This window comes from Crocuta crocuta, unplaced genomic scaffold (genome assembly GCF_008692635.1).
Source record: "Crocuta crocuta isolate KB4526 unplaced genomic scaffold, BGI_CrCroc_1.0 scaffold138, whole genome shotgun sequence".
Taxonomy (NCBI): domain Eukaryota; kingdom Metazoa; phylum Chordata; class Mammalia; order Carnivora; family Hyaenidae; genus Crocuta; species Crocuta crocuta.
In genome coordinates this window covers 3,657,201-3,664,167 of record NW_027532585.1, presented here as the reverse complement: position 1 = coordinate 3,664,167, position 6,967 = coordinate 3,657,201, and the positions used below count along the sequence as shown (strand labels likewise).

Below are 6,967 nucleotides of genomic sequence, written 5' to 3'. Positions count from 1 at the left end.
GGGAAGCAGGACTCTCGCTTCGCCACTGTGGGTTTGCACAGGCTCGGCCGGGCGTCCCCCACCCTGGACTCGCACCTTGCGGGGAGTGGGGCCCTCGGGAGAGAGAAGCTGGGTGCAGGGCCAGAAGTGACGCAACGTCAGAATCTGCTTATTGTTCCCGACAAATAATAATATAATAAAGCCAGAAATGTGCTTGTACCAATCAGTCACAGGTGCTGATAATAGTTCACCTAATTACTTCATTATTTTTTGCCACTCCAGCGAGCAGTTTGTATTTATGTCCTGTATATGGTTCTATTACTACCACTTATTGTGACGATTCCAGCAATTCCGAGGAATCTCTGAGGGCCTGGACAAGTAGAATCTTGTTTTTCTTGATTTCCCCGGAGGGGAGGAGCTGTTGGGGGAGAGGGGAGGGGCTGGGGGGGAGGAGTTTGGAGGAAAGCATCAGCCTCCACCTACAATTGCTCATCTCAGATGAGTGTTAAAAGATGGGTGACTTTTTGAAACACTAGAATTTTAAAACAAAACAAACAAATCCTATCCTACGAGTTTCAAGGCCAGCTGTGATGAGGGACAGCTCTGGGCCTGCACCCATGACGACGGAAAAGTGCTTGGACCCCGTCCCCGCATCATTAGGTGAGAAGCCCGTGGGGNATTCTCTCCTAATGAATACAAGGCCACAAATGAAAGAAGTTGGTTTGGAAAAACATTGTGAATTTTAGTCACTCAAGCATCAGTAAATCTGCTGGAAGTCAGGGCTGGCTGTTTATAGCTTGTTAAGATGTTGATTGTTTACAAATTGCATGTTCCCTTTGAAAAAGTGAGCACCTCTCAGGGGCTTCTCGTCACTCCTCACTTGCTGGGGCGCTTCCTGCCAGGGGACTCGGCGGCCTGTTGCAGATCTAATTGGTGCACCCCTCCACTTTGAGGCCCTTTCTCTCCTCTGTTCCCTCTCTCCCGTTCTCCTAGTTTACAAATCATTCTTAAACCGAGTCCCCAGGCCCTGGGCTCTGTACAACCTTCTATTTTCTTGTTATTTGCAGATACCTAGAGGAGCGAATGCTGACACTGGCTGGTCTCTCCACCCCTCCCCCCCTCAGGCCCCACTTCCTTGCAAAGGGGCTTCACGGACCTGATTGACACACCTCAGCTCATTTGCAAGGTCGGGAGCCAAAAGCAAGCAGAGAAAAAAGGCACAGTCCAAAGAAAAGTGATCAAGCCATTAGACAACTGGAGGGCGTGCGTCCTAATTCGTCCTTTCATGGAGACCCAGAGAACAGGTGACAGGGGCTGGTAACAGCCAGGAGAGGAACCCAGGGCCGCTGACCCCTATGTGCAAACTGCCTCACAGGAACTGCTTTTTCTGAGTTAAACACTTCTGTGTTTAAACCCATCCATCTATTTGCTCATTCAGCAGGTAATGGGCGGCTGGTCCACCACGGACAAGCCCTAGAGCTACACAGATGCATTTTGGAAAACCAGGGACCCCCAAGCACAGCCTTCAGCTCCTTGAAAGAGCCACAGGAGAGACGGAAGCAGGTGGAGTTCTCACCGCACTCTGAGGTTTGCCACTGAATTTCCTTCCCGAGACATTTTCCCTGTGCGGTCCCTGGGAGCCCACAGCCCCTCTTCCGTGAGCAGAAACTGCCGATGTTGTCCAAAGCCAGCCAGCTGCACTTGGCTCTGGGAGGCAGGAATGGGGGAGGCGAGGGGGTTAATTTGTAAATTAGCCTACTCAATAACGTGGGTCGTGGTGGGTGGGGGGTGGGGGGGCATGCTGACCTGTCCCTTTACAGTCCTGCTGCTGCCTGGCCTGAGGGCTGTTGTCCATGTGGGCTTTGGTAACAATTGTCACTCTTCAAACAGGAGCTTGGGTTGGGCCAGGTACTAAGAGCTGTAAATAAGCAACAGATCTCCATGACCATCACCCTAGTCCCGGGGTGGGGTGGGGGCGGATCCCAGGCAGAGCTTCTGACGGGTGATTTGCAGCCAGCACTGTGCTCAGAGGACCATTCCTCAGGAGCACATGAGGACTGGTAAAGGACTCAGAGGAGACGTCACCACTGGCCGTCACCCCAGGGTCCCCTATGGGAAGTGTGTCGCAGTGACGGTGGCCCAGCAGCAGGTGAGGAGTCCATCCTAGGGCTCTTCTGGTGCCCTCTGCTGGGGCCTGCAGGGGTGGTGCAAGCTTACCTGGAGGGCAAGGGTTCTCGCTGTGTCTAGACATTTACATTGTGTTGTAGACACTTAGAGGGAAAAGCCTCATATACACAGTGTACATTTTCTGGGGCTGCTGTAACAAATCCTCACAAACCAGGTGTCTTGAAATAACAGAAACTTATTCTCCCAGGGATCCCGAGACTGAAAATCCAAAATCAATGTGTCAGTAGGTCCATGCTCCCTTTGAATGCTCTACGTGAGGATCCTCCCTTGCCCCTTCCCAGCTTCTAGTGGTTTCTGGCAATCCGTAGAGTTCTTTGGTTTTTAGACATGTCACTCTAATCTCTGCCTGTCATCACATGGAGTTATGGGCTGAGTTGTGTCCCCTCAAAATTCATATGTTGAAACCCTACCCCCCAGTACCTCAAAATGTGATTGTACTTGGAGACAGAACCTGTCAAGAGGCAATCAGGTAAAAATGGGCCATCAGGGTGAGCTCTGGTCCAATATGACTTGAAAAGGAGATTATGACCAAAAAAACATCACCCAAAGACGATCATACGAGGGCACAGCAAGAAGCCAGCCATCTGCAAACCAAGAAGAGAGACCACAGAAGAAACTGCCATCTGCCGACACCTTGATCTTGGACTTCCAGCTTCCAGAATTGTGAGAAAACAAACTTCTGTTGTGTAAGCCAGCCTGTCTATGATATTTTGCTGTGGCAGCCCTCGCAGGGTAATACACGTGGCTTCACCCTCCTACGTGTGCCTCTCTGCATCTCTTCGTATAAGGACACTAGTTACATTGCATTAAGAGTCCACCCTACTCCAGTGTGGCCTCATCTTAACTAATTGCCTTTGTAACAACATTACTTCCAAAGAAGTCAGCCTCTCAGGTTCCTGGAAGGATATGAACTTTGAGGAGAACACCATTCAATACAGTGCACTTTGCCAAAAAGAGTAGCTCACCTTAACCCACTGTTCATGGTGACTGTTTTTTATGGGCCACCATTTTCTCTTCTTCCTGGAGGGAGGTCAAGGGACAATGCACACCATGATAGTGGTTTTGCAAAGGACAAGAGACTAGTAAGAACATCTATAAGGGCTGGGAGAACCAGTCTGAGAACTAAGCTAAGTCCTCCAACAGCCCATGCCCACCCACTAGCTGGGATGGCCCATGCTGCTTTGTCCAGCTCTGTCCATCAGGAGCCTTGATAATCTGTGGTTATCTACACCTGTGATCTGTCACTGATTCCAATTTTTCCTGAGCTGTTTGCCAGGAAACAGAATATGAGATGTGAGGTTGAACAACTGGTTTCATTCCTTCCCATCAGAAAAAAAAAAAAGCCAGCTCTTCTCAAGGATGGTGGAGCTGGGGGGTGGGGGTTGTTTATGTAGGTGTCTCTTGCTCCTATTTATTAGAAGGAATGAGAATTTGGTGGTCCTCAGTCTTGGCCACCTGGAGTGGAATCACCTGGAGATTTTTAAACAAATACTGATTCCTGGATTCCCCCCAGGGATGTTGATTGAATTGATCTGGGACAGGTCTAGGCATTAGGATATTTAACAGGTCCCTAGGTCATCCTACTGTGCAGCCCTGGCTGGGCAGTACCTGCTCTAATATGTCCAGAGTCCTGAGTTAGCAGGTAAATGGAATCGAGGTGAACTTCAGATCATGCACTCCAAGTCCCTGACAAAAGAGACCAGGAAACCAGCACCTGACTGCCCAAGCAGAGAACCCAGGGGACAGAGATGAAAACCCAGCGTTGGCTGAGGCTCCCATCAGCCCCTGGCTTCTCTCAAAGTTTTCATTTCCTTGCTGCAAATTAACATATTTAATGATTTCAATCTATCCTGCTGATCTGCCTTTTCATGAGGTCTGCAGGCTTTTCTTGACCTGGTATTCCTGACCCAGATATCTTTTTTCATCTACATTTGAATATGGGCATCAATCTCCCTATTGCTTTGGTGCCTGATCTAATTGGCTTCACATGGAGAAAAGCCTCACAACAGAGTCCTAGCCAGCCTTCAGTTTGGGTTGTCACAAGTCACCGGGGGCCCCAGGTAAGAACATAGGCCTGGTTTTCAGCACACTACCCTACTCCACAGACATCCACGAAAAGCCCACGTTCTCCTCACGACCTCCAGTGGCAATCTGTTTATAAGTTCGAGGCTCAGCTGGCTAACAATTACAGCCATACAATGCCTCATTTTTCCCATCCAGACTTTTCAACTTGTCTGCTTTACTCTACAGACTGAAAAGTTGTGATTTGCTTTTATATGCTCATAATTTGTTGCTTCAGGGCCTTTGTGTTGGCTTAATATTAGAGAGCAAGAAAATGGGAAGAATAATTAAAAAGATGGTGTTCAATTCAGTGGGGATGAGGAAGTCAAGGGTCATCTTTGTTGAAACTGGGAAAGAAAAGTGGCTTTCGTGTCCCCTAATAAGACAATTTTGCAAAGTGTATTTTTCTTAGATTTTATTATAGCTTCTTTATTTTATTTTATTTTTTTGGAACATTTCAGACTGTCTTCTTGTTGTCCCTTTGGAAACAGGGTCTTTGGCTCTCTTCTCGCCGTCGCTGCCTCTGACTCTTTCTCTCCTCTCCTTGGGAAGCGCCCATATTCCTTGAAGAATCCTGACTCTTACAAGGTGTGTTTTCCTGCAAATGATTTTCATACAATTTATTGCCAAGTCTTCAAGGGTAAGAAAAGACTATACTTTTGCTGTAGTTCTCGAAGGAATTTCACGGAGATCCATGGTTGCAAATCACCCACTTAAAATAATGAAAGCCCAACCTAAGTGGTTCCTCGCTGGGGGTGCAACACTCTTCTGCTTATTGGAAGGCCTGGGGCACCCGGGGTGCTTGGACCTGCCTGCTGGGATAGGAGGAATTAATTAAATTACCTTGCATTTAGTGTTAATTTGGTCCTAGGCTTGTCAGAGAATAGACAAGCCTAGACTTGACTGGACGCATCAGCCTGGGCCTGAACAGGGTCTCCTCTCCTGGGTTGTCCTATTGTCAGATTAATTGAGTTGACATCCTGGTTGCGATCAGTTACAAACATGGTTCCAATATTATTTCAACAGGTGTCAACTTGGGGGCTGTGGCCAAACTCACGCCACCAGCTAAAGGAGAATGACGGTTCGGCCACCCAGGGTCTGACGTGACTGCGTCTTGTCCAGCTGGGGAAAGGGAAGGGAAGGGAGGGGAAGATTGGGGATGTTTCTGAAGAACCATCACTTGCAAGAGAATTTAAGACTCAGATAGGTTAAGAGGTCAATTTGGCACACACCTGATCTGGGTTGAGCTTGCAGCAGGGAAGTCTTTTGGTGATATAAGGATGGACTGAAGATCTTCCTACATTAGCAGTGAACGCTTTTGATTACTGATTAAAATTTGCATCCGGAAGTGGTTTGTAAAAAGTCCTAATTAGCATGAAATTCTATTTCCCTGTAATGTTGTGGTCCCCAATCCATACAGACCAGACCTGTAAGGCTGTAACTCTTTAGGAAAGGAAAGTGTTTGGACCATCCAGGCCCTCCGATTGCCAAGACCTGGACTCAATGGGTATTTCCCACCCTCACTCCCAAATCAGGCTCAGGTCATGATCTCATGGTTCATGAGTCCGAGCTCAGAGGCGGGCTCTGTGCTGACACCTTCGAGTCTGGAGCCTGTTTCGGATTCTGTGTCTCCCTCTCTCTCTCTGCCCCTCCCCTACTTGCACTCTGTCTCTCAAAAATGAATAAATGTTAAAAAAAAATTTTTTAAATAAAAAGAAATGAGAAAGCATGCTCACTCAAATGTAAAAGACTTTCAAGGTTCTTTCCCCTTATTTTAGAAAACCAAACACAAGGCATGACGCAATGAAAGTACCGTAGACCTTTGAACCATGTGGGGATTAGGAGCACTGACCCGACCCCCTGCACAGCCAAAAATCCGTGTAGAACTTTTCTTCCCCCAAAATTTAACTACTAAGGCCAACTGTCGACTGGAAGCCTTACAAATAACATAAACAATTAACATGTATTTTGCATGTTATATGCATTATATTCTATAGTCTTACAATAAAGTAAGCCAGAGAAAAGAAACTGTTATTAAGAAATCATAAGGAAGAGAAAATACTGTATTTATACGTGGAGGCCCCCACACTCTGGAAGAACATCTGCCATTTGCAGTCATTACTGAACCCAACAATGCCGGCTCCTCACTGTGAGAATGAGGAGAACGAGCATCTGCCCTTTGGAAATTCAACACGAACCAAGCATTTTCACATACTGGTTGGTATAGTTTCCACACATTAGTTTTCCAGTAAGTCCTGTCCTGCACAAAGGTCTCTGCAGGGGTGCAAATCAAAGCATGTTTTCTGTTCCCTGATAAGCCCGGGACAAGGTTAACATGAAGTATAGGGGGATTGTTTAACTCTTCGTATCTGACAAGAATCCATGACGACGATAGGGCTGTCACAGAATCCCCTGGGAGTGACGGGTCTTGAATCGTCCACAGAGATGCACAGAGAGCAGTATGTGTGAGAGCCTGCGTGTCATACAAGGGACTTCAGAGCCAGTGTGCATTCTCTGTCTAGCCTCAGCCGAAAGGCCTTGAGTACACACAGGCGGCCCATCAGTAGAAAACATGTGCAGTGGGCATTCTCCCGAGGCCCTAAGCAATGAGCCAGAAACTCCAGTGCCCTGGCCACCACCGCCTGCCTGCCCTGGGTCTCCGCAACAGCTAGCTGCAGCCACCACAAGCCCAGGGCAGCCAGCAGCAGGTGACAGGGAGGGGAAGGGAGTGGGTGTGGCT

At 47.9% G+C, this 6,967-nt stretch overlaps 1 long non-coding RNA gene across 1 annotated transcript; it reads left to right on the top strand.

Moving 5' to 3' along the window:
- The first annotated feature begins 553 nt into the window (after positions 1–553).
- Positions 554–5,392, top strand: LOC144244298 (uncharacterized). Its single transcript, XR_013338906.1, has 5 exons — positions 554–639; positions 1,047–1,283; positions 1,418–1,566; positions 4,719–4,815; positions 5,254–5,392. It is a non-coding gene; the product is annotated as an uncharacterized LOC144244298 (long non-coding RNA).
- Positions 5,393–6,967: the final 1,575 nt, after the last annotated feature.